Below are 15,589 nucleotides of genomic sequence, written 5' to 3'. Positions count from 1 at the left end.
CAATCTATGAACCTTATTTGGATCCAGATCCAAACAAACAAAGACAAAAATCGTACACACAGACAGCTTTTAAGCACGGACCACTATTTGGTAGTATTTACTGGGTGCTCTTAAGGAATCATTCTTCAGTTTAAAGGTGCAGTATTTACGGGAGAAATGCAATGATATCCAGAGGAGTGTGCAGTGAAATCTGGTCCGGATGGGAAGACTGGGTGGGGCTAGGCAATGAGGACAGTGTGGATTATTCACTGTGGGAGCGGGTGACGCCGATACCCGATCACGATGCTCTTCTCTACACATCTGAGTCTGTTTTAAATCGTTCATATTCTTTAAAAAAAAAAAAATAAATAAATAAAGCCTCCATGATCCACTGCTGCACTTTGGATAAGAGCCAAGCCAGGCCTCGCCCCGGGTCTGCTGACTCCTCCCTCCGCGCCTGCAGTCTCGCCCCGGCCCCACAGCCCGCAGCGCCGGCTTCTTTGAGTTTCTCCAGCAGAAGAGAGTACAGCTCGCTCTCTCGGCCCAAGGCCTTGCACTTGCTCTTCCCTCAGCCTGGAGCAGGGGTTCTCAAGCTTCCCACGAGACTGGATGCGTCCCAGCACTCTCGCCTCCAAGCAAACGTCACTCCAAGCGCCCTGGCCGGCCACTCAGACGTGCACCTCCGACCCATCTTTCATGGCCCTGCACACGACTTTGACTTGTTTTCTTGCTTATTACAGTTTTCCCTCATCAGGGCCTAGAATAGAGCCTGGTGTGCGGCAGGCCTTCAACAAATGCTCGTTGACTGAATAAATAAGTGTTACAATCCCCAGCGATGCAGCAAAATCTATTCGTGTGTGTGTGTGTGTGTGTGTGTGTGTGTGTGTGGCAGACCTTGCCTTTCTCTCTTCCCACTGTTAGATTGACAGGGACAGGAAGGAGCGGCAGTTATTCTCTCACTGTCTCTCTCTCTCTCACTGAAAATTACAAGAAGGGCAACAGACAAGAGAAAACTGAAAGCACCCTCTTCGCCGAAGGACAGAGTCCTGTTAGCGGTCATCCTGGTGAAGGGAAATGTGGAGAATGACTCATAACAAAAACCGAAGGCGCCTCCTCTGCTGTGTTTCCCAGGGGTTCTGGCAGGGCCTGGAAAGGGACTCCGCCGCCCTGCCGTGGTCTGCAGACCGGCCTCGGTGGCCGCCCCGTCTTCACCTTTCCTGAGTCTCTCTTCAAGGAGCTGGTATGACCATGATTCAAAATCTCCAATCCAACTGCAAATAAACCAGTAACTTGTTAGCGAATACACCTTGAATAATGAAAGTAGACTTTTTTCTTTCAAAGTCCAAAGTATTTTACTGATTTCCCTGGTTCTCCAGACTTCACAGCCCTCTACTCGAGCCCCTGCCCTCTGTGTTCCCTCCCCGGGTCCTCTTTGTCTAAATACAGGGGCCTATCAAGGATGTTGCCTTGATGCTCCACCAAATACCATTAAAAAGAAAACATATGTGTTACTGCAATTTTACATCTTGTTATTCCAGAGCAGAGGGCACAGTTTGCCCAAGGGGACAGAGTCATGGAAGCCATGGGGTTAAACTCATTTTTAATTTGCCCACAGATGGATGCACCCGGTTTTTCCTTTATCTGAGAAGCGTACATCCATAGGACTGCAATAACAAATATGCAGGAAGCTGCATTCACTGTGAAATTTAACAAAGGGAATTAGCCACAGTGTGTGCACAGTAACTTTAAATAGCAGGAGCAACAAAGAGGACTGCAGCTGATAAAAGGAAACTCGTAATTACAATATTCGTGCCCTTTCCACATTAAGTTTCTAAACTATATTAAAAGGTTGCTTACAATCCCACCCTTCCTTTGTCCAAGCAAAATAGAGCAAAATAAAATATAATAGAGACAGATTGCTTTTCTGGGTCCTTTTTACAAAATGGCACAATCACGGTAAAATAGTCTCTCATATAACATAAGTTTTAGTTGTAAAAATTAATTTTAATTTTTTTAAATTAAAAAAATATATATTTTTGTAGAAACTTTTTAACCATGCCGGCCTCAAGGGAAAAAGAGGTACAAACCTCATTTTTCTGAGCCTCCATCCAGGAGGCATGGACCACAGCTTTTCCCTTTAATATTTAATCTAAACTTTATTAATTTTTTTTTAAAAAACTGTCTAATTTATGCTCACCTCCAGGATTGCTCTAAAGCCTGGCTTGTGTGATATAAGGCCCACATAAAAGGCTGTATTATCTTGAGCTTTCTTTATTATCATTTTAGTTCAGCCATATTTTTCTTTTTAAGCTTTAAAAAGCATTGATCTGAAACGAGCCCTTGCAGTGAAACTCTCTCACGGTGCAAGAACATGGCGGAGGGAAAGCTGTGAAACAGGGTGGCTTCTCCTCTGCCCAAGAATCATGTCCAAGAGCCAGAGCTGCCATCGTTCCATGTCCACCGTCCAGCCCAAGAAAGGGTTTCCATAGTAACTGCTTGCAGTCTAAGATGGACCGAGTCCTTCTCAGAGTTCCATTACACTCCCTTCTACTCATCTCTGAACTGTTTTCCGTTCTGAGCTAAACATTTTAAGGCCAAGAACAGTCATGAGAATGTCCCAAGAGGGGTGACAGTGTAACCGGAGGAATGGAAGTCAGTAAGCTGGGGGTGCTTAGAAAATGAATCCCTAATGGGAGACACCAGGGATCTTCACTCTTTTGGTTGTCTGTCAAGTGGAAGATGAGGTAGATTTTTTCCATATGAGTCTAGAGGGAAGAACTCACAGCAGGAGATGGAAATTACATGGCGAAACATCATAACTCAGCGTAAGAACTTTCTTATCATTTGTTAGTTCTATCTGAAAAATTAAATAGATCTCCTTGCAAAGTAGGGAGCTCTTGACCCCTGGCAGGGCCCCCAAGACATTGATTGATGGCATGGTCTTGTATGCTACTGCATTGGTCTTTGCATGGGGCCAACCCCAGCACTAGATGGACATGTGGCAGACACTGCTACGCAGCCACCAAAATCCAGCCACTCCTGTCCACAGTAAAGACTTGTCATTGGAAACTGTCAGTCCAGCTGGGGCTACAATTGTCAGCCTCCTTTGTACGTGGTGGTGGTGGGGGGTCTTGTGACCAGTTTTGACTGACCATTGGAATGTGAGTAGAAGTGATGCTTATCGTTGCTCTGTCAGTAGTTAGGGAGCCAGTAGGTCTTCTTCACGCTATCTCCATCTGGTGTCTGGAGGTTGAAGACTCCGAGGCCCTAGTTATGGATTCAGTATTAGAAGAAGGAGCCTGAGGTCTTGAAAGCTGCCCACAGACCAAGAACTCACACACTAGACTGGTCCATAGGTCAGTGTCAAGCCAGCGAAATTTGGGGGGTGATTTTTTTATTTTTAACAGCAGTGGGTCTGACCATCCCTAATACATCTACTAAGTTTTCTTCCAGATGTAAAGAGTTGATCGAGTCTAAGTAAATTCAGGTTATTTCTGTCATGTATGGATTACACAGGAATTCTGGAAATTTCTTTTTCCTGACAATGATTTCCCCTAGGACAAGTGGTTATGAATTTGTTTCATTCCAGCCCGTTAAAAGTCCCCGTCCTGGGCAGTTTCAGCTAAACTTTCTGAAGCCGTCATGGGGAAGGTGTAAGCTGGCAGCTGAATCTTTTCTTTCTACTTGCCTTCCGAGTCATTTTTTCAGGGAAGCATATAGTTCTTGGGCAGTGCTGGGGACACACAATCCCAAATTGTTTCTGCTGGTGAAAGATTGAGGCCACAGGCACCAAAAATGACCCTAAATAAAATGAAAATGGTAATTGCACTATTGGACCAGAGCTAGGAACAGCAACCAGAAGCCAGAAACCAGCTCTTTTTGAACAACTCAGAATATTTGCCTCCTCAGACTCGCCGAGGCCCCCCGAGGCCGGCTCTGTGAAACTGGATTTCTTCTGTGCACACATCATTCTTTTGCTTCTCCCTTGGAAGGGTATTGAATTTCCGTCTCATTGTGAAGGCCAGAAGCATGCCTGGGACCAAAATAGTACCGATTGTGAAAGAGTGCAACCTTGGTGAGACAGTCACATCGTTCCATTAGGCTCTGTGGCCACTGAGTTTTAAGGTATCCAAGTTGTTTGGGTTGAAATCATGGGTCATCTTTTGGAGGGGAGGGGCCGGGGGCAACAAGAGGTTAATCCTTGGTCAGCAGCCACGTCAATCTACGGCAAAACCAGGTTCAGAAGCCGACGTGTTCATTTCCCTTGGCTGCACTCAGTTGGACACTGAGAATGTTATTACTAAAAGATCAAACCTTCATCTCAAGCCAAATTCCTACAGAGGGAGGGGAGGGGGGACAGCCAGCTTGTTTGTCTGTCGTGCACTTAGGCTGGTCTACACGTGCATCCAGACCCCTGTTTACATCGGGTCGGCTAGACGTTTGCACTCAGAGCAGCACACACACCTACATGTCATTATAAGAACACTGAGAAGGGCAGGCGTGTTTTCTCCCCAAGGTATTATCAGAGGCTCCAGTTTTCTTTGGTCTGGGGAAGAATCTGCCTGCTCCGGAAATTGATGCTGTCTGTCAAAGACACAAAGAATGTGTGTCTTTCTCTTGGGGGGCCTCCGTCACGCTGGCGGCCAGAAGTATAACTCATTTGGGGCCCTAATGGGTCAATACGGTCAATACGGTTTTGAGTTTACATTCCTCTTTTCTTTGACCAAAGAGATGAGTATAATGTATAATTAGGGCTTGGGAAGTGGTGTCAGCACTCCCCCCCACCCACCAAGAACGTGTGCGCAGAGGCCAGCGGCCGGAGGGCAGAGCCGGGTGAGCGCTGAGGCTCCTTCTCGTGTTCACGTGCTGGGACCCGGTGCCTCCGACGGGACTTCTGCTCTGCCCACATGCGCTGGGGTTTGGAATGCGTGCTGTGAAAAGGCTGCTGGGGGTCCGTGCTGCCCTCCTTTTGGGGGGGCCCAGAGACCCAGTGCTCCAGGACCAGAGTGATCCCCACTGCTCTGTGAGCACCGCTTTGGCCTGTCACTTCGAAACGCATCTCCACCTTCTCTGAGAGCGGCCCTCGTGGACCTGGCCGCCCACGTCTGCCCCCCCCTTGGCGCTGGGCCTCCTGTGGCCCTTTGTTGGTGGCCCTGGGCTGAGGCTACCGGTACAGGATGGAGCCTGGCTCCTCCTGGGTACGTCTCCGCTACACACAGAGATGATAGAGCTGCCTTTGCTGTGTGTGAAGGTGTGAAGGTGTGACAGCAGCTGCGGGGCAGTTAATAATCTTCTCCCAGGTCTGGTGACCTTAAGAACATGTGGACACCCATAACCCTGGCTCCCCCTAGTGGCCGGTGGGACCCCAGCTAGAATGTTACTTCCTAACTGCATGATGCGTGTGTAAGGGGAGATCTCTAACCAAACCCTTTTCTCCAGAACCCCTGGACTGCCCAGGGGCCCTGGGAATACCCTGGCACACACTGACATTCTGGGAGCCCTGGTGCTTTGGAGAAAATGCCTTCTACATCTCTGTTTTGGTCATATTTCCTGCCGGCAAACTCACCAGCTCTGGTCTTTGACATCTTGGTTTGAATCTTACAGCAATGTTGGGGAACACATTTTAACCCACGTAGTCCTCCTAATACCATGAGAAACATCACCACCAATGAAACAAACCAAACCAAACAAAGTCAAACCAAAACAGCGGTGGCAGCAGCAATCCTCACGCTGAACAAGGAATGTCGTGGTCCTGAGCTACGTGACTTCCGCTGAGAATTTTAGAAGTGACTCTTTTTCCCTTTTTCTATTGAGTTCTATTTCTCTCATCAAAGATGAGAGGATGTGCTTTTATTCACTGAGGCACGACTTAGGGGACCTTCACCAGGTGAAGTGGATGAGGAGGTGGAGCGGGGGCACGTCGGGGAGGACGGGGAGCTCCCGTGCTGTCTGTCTGGGCTCAGCGTCTCTCCACTGTTTGCTGCCTTCAAGTCTTCAGCAAGTACGGGACGACTGTCCCTTGGTGCCTTCGTCTGCCTGATGTCCCTCTCTGAGAGCGTCTATGAGGATTAACTGAAATGATGCTTGGAAACTGCTTGGAACAGTCAGGGCCTGACACTCAGTAAAGCTTAGCTGTTATTATTAGGATTAGGGGAGCACCAAAAACGTAAACATCCCTGAGCTTTTGTTTTAGCAAGTTGATGCTTCAAGACTGTGCCAAAATCAAACCAATTTAGTTTCAGAAATGCAGAAAAAGACATTGCTGTCTGTTGAGACCTTGCCACCGAGCACCAGCTTGTGGTGTGTGTTTACAGCTGATGCAACTGTTGGAAATGAGGCTTTAGAGAATCAGATGCCTTCAGAGTGGAGTCATGGGGTGTACTTTATTTGTAGGTGGCTGGTTAAATTCTGACCCAAGTTATATTGGGATGGCTTTTAAGTGGCCTGTGTGAGATGCATTTCGGGCTCCAGCCCAGTTCCTAGAGGACAGGTGTCCACCCGGGAATGTTGGCACTGCTCTTGGAAACTTGTGAAGAGACCAGTCCTCAGATAAATCCAAGGGTCCCAGAGGTGTCTCAGCCAAGGGCAGGGTCACTGGGTAGTGGTTTCAGACATAAAAACAAGGAAACCAGCTATGAATTGTTGGGTGGCAAAAACAGACATTGATGGTTCCGGACGCTCGCCAGTCTCTAACTTTCCATAGACATTCACAGTGTCGGTGGGGCAATCAATGCTTTCAGTGGGAGCTGCGACACTGAATTCAGTGCTGTGATGACGTAATATTGAACATTCGTCCATCTGAAACCAGCCTCTTGAATCACGGGCTCGCGCACGGCCAGGCTGTGATGGCTCAGCACCCAGGCACCCCTCCTGAGTCACCTCGCCCAGGGCCGGTCACGGCAGCCGGGTCATTCTCCTTTGCTGTCCTGACTTCCTTGTATTGGCTCCTACCTGCTTTAGGTCGGAATGCTGAGTTACTGATTTTTCCCATGGCACACATAAACCAATCTGCATGTTTCAAGGGGACTAATTGTAGGGAGAAGGCAGACTTGGAGGAAATTGTTACTAAATATATCTGCAGGAAAAAATGCATCTTGTCTGTTTGATAGGATATGGAACAGTACTGTTCCCTAAGTGATCGTCTCTTTTTTTTAAAAGAGAGGAAGTCACGGGGAAGGAGGAGAAAACTTTGAGTGACTTGTCACTTTCCCTGTGTCCGTCTCTGACACGGGTATGAATTCAGATGTACTGAAAATGAAGTTCCTTTGGGGGGAGGGCTGCTGAACTCCAGAGCTGAAGGAACAATCCCCACCAGCAAACGACCGGGCTTCTGATGGAATGAGAGAAGTGTCTCCACGAAGACTCTCAAGTTGCCCTCTCTCCCGACACACGACTGGTGGAGATGCACGTGGTCCTTGCACCCTCCTCCCCGCCTCCGCCCCCGCCCCTCCTTCCGTTCTGTCTTCCCTCTGGCTGTGCGGGGAGGCCTTGGCAACACTCTCTCTTCTGTGTCTCCTTTTGGGAGGTTTTGTCATCGCAGGTGACACTGGGCTCATGTACGGCCAGGGGTAGGGTGCCTGATAATTGCAGCAGCCCTCGGGCACTTTGTCTCCCAAATACAGAACCGTGGCAGCTGAAATACCTTATGAAAATAGCATTAAAATGTGTAATGGACCAGAAATAAATAGAGGGAGGCAGCCAGGAAGCTGCGCTAATCACCGCTTTGATGTGGCGTGAATTGCTGTCTTTTTCGGGGCCTCGTGTTTCTGACTGCTTGTTTTGACTCAGCTGCTACTGCTCGGGTGAAGGGTTGCACCCGGCTTTCCACCCCTTTCTCCCTCCGCGGTGACAGCTGCTGTCCCCTGACTCACAGGAAAACGATTTCCCCACCCTTCCCCTGCCTCCCAGCCCTTTCCTGGCAGGACTCCCTGTGAACGTCCACCTCTCCTCCCCTTCCCGGGGGCGGCCGAGGGCGCGGACGGCCGCCTGGCAGGGGTCCAGGCCCTGCGAGGTCCTGTGTCATCTGCCGGCCGGCCGGGCGCTGGGCAGCAGCGTCCTATTTTTAATCTCGGATGCCCGGGCGCGCTCCGTTGGTTGGCCACGTCGGGAAGCGGAGCTTCGGCTGGATCTGGATCGCATGGGGCCGTGCGGGAGTTATCCCCTCGCAGAGCGGGGCTCGCAGGCGGAGAGCGTCTTCTGGGCGTCAGGACATTCCTGCTCGGGCTGCGCGGTGACGGTCCGCCTGAAGAAGACCGAACCCTGACGCGCTAGGCATGAGTCTTGGCGCACGTAGTTTTGGTAACAGCTCAGTGCTTTCTCTGGTCATAGGATCATACGGGCGTCACAGGCAGGTGAACGCCAGAGGCTGTCGCCGCTCTGTGACCGCCCGGGTAACTAACCCCTTTCAGCGCGACCTCCGGGCAGCCCTCGTGCAAGTTCCACTCACGACCCAGGGCGCAAGCCCCGCTCGGCTCCTTGGCCCAGGGGCGCCCTCTTGTGGTTGGAAGAGCTCCGGACAGACTTTCTTTTTTTTTTTTTTAAAAGAACCACACTATTAACATTGTCTCCATTGTGGTGTTCTCGACTAATTCCTAGAGTGAAAAATACTAGCTGTTCCTTTGAAGATGACAGGGGAGACGGAGAGAGGTTGGAGGTGATTTTATCATCATCATCCTTGTATTAAAGCCCCAGTCAGGCCACGCTCTCTCTCACACCTGGACATGAAAAACACCTCTTTAATGGTCTCTTTGCCTTCAAGATTCTATCCCTTGTGTATTTAGGTCTTAAAATTAAACTAAATTTTCTTAAAAACATATTGTTTGTTTGTTCCTGCTGTGTTCAGAAAATGTTAAGAGCTGTCCTCTGGATATAGTTAGAAGGCTGGAGCTTTCATGAACTGCCCACGCCCAGCTCTCTTTGGGGACATCTGACTCTACTTTGCTAAACCTTTCGGTGCCGAGGCCCTCCCCACCAGCCACTGACCAAGGACGCCCGGCCTCTCCCCGCCTCCTTCCCTCCTTCTCTGTTTCTGTGGGAGACGTCAGGTCCACCCTCTGGGTCCAAGTCCTCCTCTCCCACATGACCTCTGGCCTCTCTTCCTGTCCACCTCTGTCCGTCTCCACCAGAAGGTCCTTCTGCCTTAGGCCTGTGGGCACTTTCTCTTCTTAAATCCACTGGAGCTTGCTGACTTGTACCTTGTGTCTTTCTGTAAACAACTCCTATCCATCTCTCCAAGGAGGTTCCTATCTCTCACGGGCAGGGGCCCATCGTGCACCACTTCCCCCCTTGATTAATGCAGCAGTGACCAGGGCAGTCACTGCGTGTGGACCTCTCATGACTTGCCAGGCACTGGGCATGCTCCTCCCGGCGTCAGTTTATGGAATCCTCACTGTAACCTTCCAAGGTCAGTGTTACTGCAGTAGGTCCTATCACACAACCGGAGTCACGGAGGCTGGAGAGCTTATGACCTCTGTCTTGGCCCCAAGTGAGGAGGGGGTGGGGCCGGGGCTCTGGTCCTAGACACAGAGCTGGTTTCCTCACCACAGTCCTTCAGTCCCACTGTCTTGACAAAGACCCTGTGATGTACGTTCCACCTTGATGGGCATAACCCTCAAACATGCCATAAAAGGCTATAGCCTCTGTTTTCAAGCATGAATATAGTGATATATTTGGAAAAGTAAAGTTGATGGTATTTTTAAATACTGCACATCACTGAATGCGGCAGAAGGTATATGACGAATGCAATTAGGTCCTATCTCGCTAATGTTCTCTCTCTGCAGAAAAGTGATCATTACAGATCAGTTAAGACACCGTTGACTCCGAGAAACAGAGAACCCGACCAAACCGGCTTAAATGGGAAATGGGCTGGCCCCCTGCACCTGGCGGGTCTCAGGCTCAGTCAGTGGCTCCAGCCCCAGCAGCGTGCAGCTCTTGGGCTTGCCCTCCCTCCACTGAAGATTTTATTTCTCAGCTGATGGTGAGTTAAGATTTAGTCGTTCCGAGACCCATGGTGGGGCAGACAGGGTCAGGGGAGAAGACTCAGCTGCAGAAACTCTTTGGGAAGAGCTGGGAAGAATGCCCTCAGGATTGCCCGGTCCAGCTTGCCTTGGTTCTGACTTCCCATCTAGGCACCTGGAAGTGGCCAGGCCAGCCCGGTCCAGGGCTGGAGCGGGGATGAGGTCACTTCCCAGAGGAGCACAGATGGCAGGAGGAGGGACCCCTGAACACCACCGGGATTCCACAAGGAAGGAGGAGGGGAGGAGGTGGTTCCGGGACGGGACCCCTGGCAGGTGCACTATTTAAGCGCCGTTTTGGTTCTTCAACTGTGGGGATGGATTTACCCTAGGATGACACGTGTTTATTTTATTAATCAGTGTCTCACATCAGTGGGATGACCGGTGTTGGAGAAATGAGTCTGAAGCCATGGCAGAAGGCCCAGCTCGCATCCACTCCTTTCTGCATTTTTTGGACTCCCCGCTGTATTTTTAGTGTTCTGCCTTCGTCATTAATTCACCATGTGCTTATGGAGACTCACTCTCCGTCTGGCCCTGTTTCAGGTGCCAGAGACCCAGTGGTGAGCCAGGCTGGCGACGTTCCTGTTCTGTGGGAGCGCACGTCTTAGAGAGGGGAAAGGTCAGTGAGCAGATTAACAACAGGGATCACTTTGAATAATGGGAAGTGCCACGTAGAAAGCCGAATGGGATGAGGCAACCTGGAGCAAGGGGAGAACTGGGGACACAGTGTGCAGGGCCTGCTGTCAAAAAAATAGCAAGGCAGGGCTTCAAGATGGCCACACAGAGCATCAGGCCCAGCACAGGGCCCTCCTGCGCCCAAGGCCCCTGCTCCTGGGCTGGTCCCACGCCCATGACGCCAGCCCCAGGCGGGGAACCGCTTTGGGTAAGGTAGTCAGGGAAGGCTTCACTGAGGAGGTGACATTTGGGTTGGATTCTGATGACAACTAGGATATAACATTCTGGCAATGGTCCTGATGGGATTAGCAGCCTGGCTTTTTAAAGACGCAGCAAGAAGAGGCAGCCGTGGAAAAGTTGCACCAAGTGAGCTCAAAGGACAGGATCACGCTGCAGGTCCGCTGACGGGGAGGGGCCACTTCTCCACGGATGACCTCCCAGGCCTCATGACCACACGTATGAGGATGTCAGTCTCTGCCGGTGAGGGCTTGAAGGTAAGACGTGCCCCGACTGGGTCTTCCCTCCAAGAAGCTCACTCTGGTCTCCAGGTAGGAAGGGGGGGGATCAGGTAGGAGGTTATTGCTCATCCAGGGAAAGCGAATACAGAACCAAGAATCTCTGTATAGCCCACCAGGCAAGCGTCTGGGCACGTGGACCGTACTGATTACATTTATTCACATACAGGGCACACCTCGGGGTGCGCGTGGACGTTGTGTGCCTTTGCTGCTTGTTACACCAAGGCTATGAGCTTACAGGCGTGTGAAATACAATGTCACATGGCTGTGTTTGTTTAAAGATCTGAAAATGCCCTGAAATACTTTGTATCAGGGGAGTTCAACTCTGTGGAAGTCTGTCCTTGCCTCCCCGATGTGATCTGGCGTGGACACACCATGTCCGCGTGTATCGGCGTGGATACAGCTTCGGTTCCTGCTCCTCCATCCTCACGGGATGTGACCCCAAACACTGAGCAGCTTGTGAGGCCTCCCACACGTCGGGACTCCTCTCAGCCCTGCGGGGCTGCTCTGCTGCCCCCTCTGCCAGGGAGACCTCTCTGTGCCTCTCTGCACCTCCACCACTGCCGAGGCTTCCTCTTGCCACCAGCGTTATCCTGTTTGTCTCCCAGAGAGTGGGAGGCCCCGGGTCCCAGGGGTGTCTCTGTGTGTCTGGGTGTCTGCAGAAGGTATCTGCCATCTTCTGGGCCCTCCTCACGCTTTGCTGAAATAAGAGAAGCAGTAAGTAGCAGGGAGGAGTGTGGGTTCTGACCCCCTCGTCCGGGGCTCAGATCCCAGCCCCGCAGCTTCCTAGCTGTTTGATTGTAATCTCATTGCTCCCTCCCATGTGGAGGACAAGTTGGAATGACTTAAGTTACAAAAGAGCTCTTAACGGAAGAATTCAAATACATGGGTTATGCCTGTGAGCTGCAGTCAATTGATCACTCCTTGAGAAACAGAGAGATTCTCCAGTCGAGACAAAGCTCCTTGAGCTCTGATGCTCCAGGCACTGGAGAACCCAAAACACAGCAGGAAACAGAAACCGCTGCCTTCCTGGAGCTGCGGACTGGGAGAGAGACAGTCAACAAATAAAAAACCTAACATACCAAATGGTGGGTAAGTGCTGGGCGGGATGCGGCGGTGGGACGGGCTTGGGGCAGCTGAGACAACAACCAGTCTGGGCCCTGGGGACCCTGCAAGGAGAGCGCGGGGCAGAGACGGAGGCAGTGGGAGGAAGCTTCCAGGAGATTCCTGGGGAGAGACCCCGAGGCAGCAGGAGCAGGACCCGCAGGGGACGGAGGCGGAGGAACCGCGGCCGTTCACACGGGGCGGGGGCGGGGGCGGGGGGCGCAGAGGCCCCTGCGGATGCAGCTCCCGGAAGCGCCCCCCTGGGCGAGCAGGAAGGGCCCGGGGTGGCCTGAGCAGAGGAGGACGGCGACTGGCGGGTCGCCGGCATGGGCCGCTGGCCTCTCTGCCCGAGGACGGCCTGCAGGCGGCGGCCAGAGGGCGAGCAGGAGGCCGGGGAGGCAGGCTGCGGAGCGGCCCGCGCCCAGCGGAAAGGAGGCCTGCGGGGACCAGCCTCGCTTCCGCTGAGAGGGCGCGGGGCGCGCGAGGGGCGCGGGCGCGCGGGGGGGGGGGCTCTTTCACCGCCCCTGGGGTCCGGGCTCAGCGGCCCCTCCCGCGCCCGGGACTCCCGCCCCCCGCCTCCGGGAAAGGGCCTCGTCCTCGCGAAGCCTCAGCCGGGGCGCGTGTGCCGGGGTGGGGGGGGGGTGTGTGTGCCGGGGCGGGTGTGTCGGGGCGGCTGTGCCGGGCCGGGTGTTCCGGGACTGGCCTCTTGTCGGGGCGCTCCCGGTGACCTTCGCCGAATCTGCGGACGCTGATCTCACTCACGTGTGTAAATCGCTTCGGCTTCTGGCTCAGACCACACTTGTGGGCCTCCATCTGGAGACCATCACTTTGAAGTATATTTCTTTTATTTGCAGGTCTAGAAGTTTGTGGGCCTCAGGGCCAATTATTCTGTAAGCTTTTATGGTCTGAGCTTCTAACTTGAAAACCTCATTTTATTTATCGGTTTTGTGCCTACAGGGAAATCTTCTATCTTCGAGGACCGACCCCCGCCCCGCCTCCGGCTTTATTAGAAGATCTGTTATAAGGACTTACCTTCTTGTGATGGGAAAGATTGAACTTAGGATCTGTTACTAGGGCAATGGGTACAAGAAGTAGAAATATGCCTGTCTTGCAGAAATGTAGAAAGATGCAGAACGTTCTTAACTTGGCTGGTCCCTCCAACACCAGGAAATAAGAGCCGTCTTCTCAGGATGCTGAGGGAAGAGCAGAGTCTTCCTGACTCTTTTTTTATCTCTGCTTCTGCTGTTTCTCTCCTCGTCCTTTCCTCGTCTGGAACCAATTTTCATGGCAAACACCACAGATGAACATTTTCTTCTGAAGGGAATCCTGACACATTGATGGACCTCGTGCTCCAGCCCCACTTCTCACTCCAAATACGCAGAGTTAATGGCACAGCAGGGGGAGGCCTTGTCAGATTCCCCCACTTCGCTCCAGCTGTCACGTGTGGCCTGTCTCACATCTGCTCACGAACCCACCAGGATGAGGACTCCCCTCCACTCCCTTACTTACCTACCAGCTAAAGGTCCTTGTTCTATATCTTGCACATCGTGAGCCCTGAGTGGATGTCTGTGAATTGTATTTGAACCCACTCTCCAAATCCAGGCACTGTAAACAGTGCTCAGTCACCCTGAGGGCAAAATCTCACCTCCTACAGTATTTACTGTGAGGTTTTAAATGTATCAGGTAATTCTGACCATCCGGCTATGCTGCACAAACAAAATTGCCTTGTCTCAGCTCAGAGTTAAACCTCCATACAAGATGTGCAAAGGTCTGTAATTCCCTGGACATGCTGAAGTGTCCAGGAGGTCCATTTCCTTTTTAACCTCCGTTTTTAAATTTTGAGAGCCGTTTGAATCTTGGTATTTGTGAGTTCTCATCGAAGAGCTTGTCTACATAAGGTGGCAGATCGTTCTACAGCTGATTTGGTGGCAGTATTTTCTTAACTTCTGATTAAAAGCCCTTCTTACTGATGAATTTGAAGTTACAGTGGCTTAGGTGTCAGCAAAAGATGAATTATTTGGTGGATCATGTTGGAAACATAACCTCGTAGGGGTGGATACAATTCAGAAAAACAAGAGTCAGTGACGAGCTATTTTGTGTTTGGTTGGAAGTTGAAAAGAGGATTTAAACTCATGTGAAGTCCCTAAGGTACCCATTAATAGCCTATGTCATGTCTTTGATTCTTGCGAAGTAAAGCTATTATGCTACAGAGACTCCTAAAATTAAGGAGATATGGGTGAAAATATATCACATTTGATTTATACATTCTTTAGTTTTTCCATGAAGTCTGGTTTTAAAAAGCTTGGAGCTTTCCTGTCATTTTCTTGTTTGCATTGGTGTCTGGAGAGATATTTGCCTGCATTATAACTTGTGAGAATGTTATCTTCCCCCCTAGGCCAGAAAACAAACTAAATAGTCAGATATTCTTGGTTTTCTACTGCAAAAAGTTTTTTTGGTTAAGCTCTTTGGCTCTCCTTACTCACGATTTATTATATCAAAAAACACACATTTGGGGAAAACGGTCCCCAGGGGCCTCCCTCACCCACGCCTGCGCCCGCAGTCTGGCTCAGGACCCGGGAAGCCTGCTCCACGCAGAAGCCGCGGCTCTGTTCTTCCAGTCCCATTCAGTCTCCTCTCTTCTAAGTCCTTCCTCTTTTTCTCTTGGGTTTCCACTTCTCTGTTGAGAATTAGCTCTTTTCTCCACTTCTTTCTCGCCTTGGTCAAGTCCATCTCATTTCTCTATTATGAGAAAATCTCAAGTGTAGAAAAAGTCCCGGGTCCGCCACTGCCATCATTCTTTGCTATACCCTAGCAGGACCAGTTTCTCAGAAGTGTCTCTTCTTTTCCATCCTGGAAACTGCAAATTGCTCACTGATCATGGGTATGTTCATTTTATTTGAGTTGAGGGAGCCATCATCCCAAAGCTCTCATCCAAATTGGGATTCTGCCCTTTTCGATTGATTCCCCTCATTTGTTCAGAACTGCCCTCCTTCTGTGACTAATTCAAAATGGTCAGAATAAGTTCTAACAGCAGCAAGGGTAACACGAGCGGAAGCAGTCAGACGAAATAACTAGGAAAACACGCCTTTGAAAAAAATCTCAAGTTACTTGCGCAGACGTCATCACTGATTATCCTCTTCTGTTTATATGGCTGGTGTCAAAGGTGCAGATCCAAACATAAGTTCTCAGTTCAGCCATTCAGAATGTGCTGGCAAAACACCATGGACTGCATGATCTATAAAACAATATAAATTTATTTCCATGCTTCTGGAACCTGGAAGTCCAAGATCAGGGAGCCTGCCT

At 50.8% G+C, this 15,589-nt stretch overlaps 1 long non-coding RNA gene across 1 annotated transcript; it reads left to right on the top strand.

The window, feature by feature from the left end:
- The first annotated feature begins 9,624 nt into the window (after positions 1–9,624).
- LOC141578459 (uncharacterized) lies at positions 9,625–15,296 on the top strand. The gene is made up of 3 exons (XR_012508844.1): positions 9,625–9,955; positions 10,107–12,270; positions 13,244–15,296. It is a non-coding gene; the product is annotated as an uncharacterized LOC141578459 (long non-coding RNA).
- Positions 15,297–15,589: the final 293 nt, after the last annotated feature.

This window comes from Camelus bactrianus, chromosome 8 (assembly GCF_048773025.1).
Source record: "Camelus bactrianus isolate YW-2024 breed Bactrian camel chromosome 8, ASM4877302v1, whole genome shotgun sequence".
Taxonomy (NCBI): Eukaryota; Metazoa; Chordata; class Mammalia; order Artiodactyla; family Camelidae; genus Camelus; species Camelus bactrianus.
The sequence above is the reverse complement of the archived record's forward strand: the minus strand, read 5'-3'. Positions and strand labels throughout refer to the sequence as shown.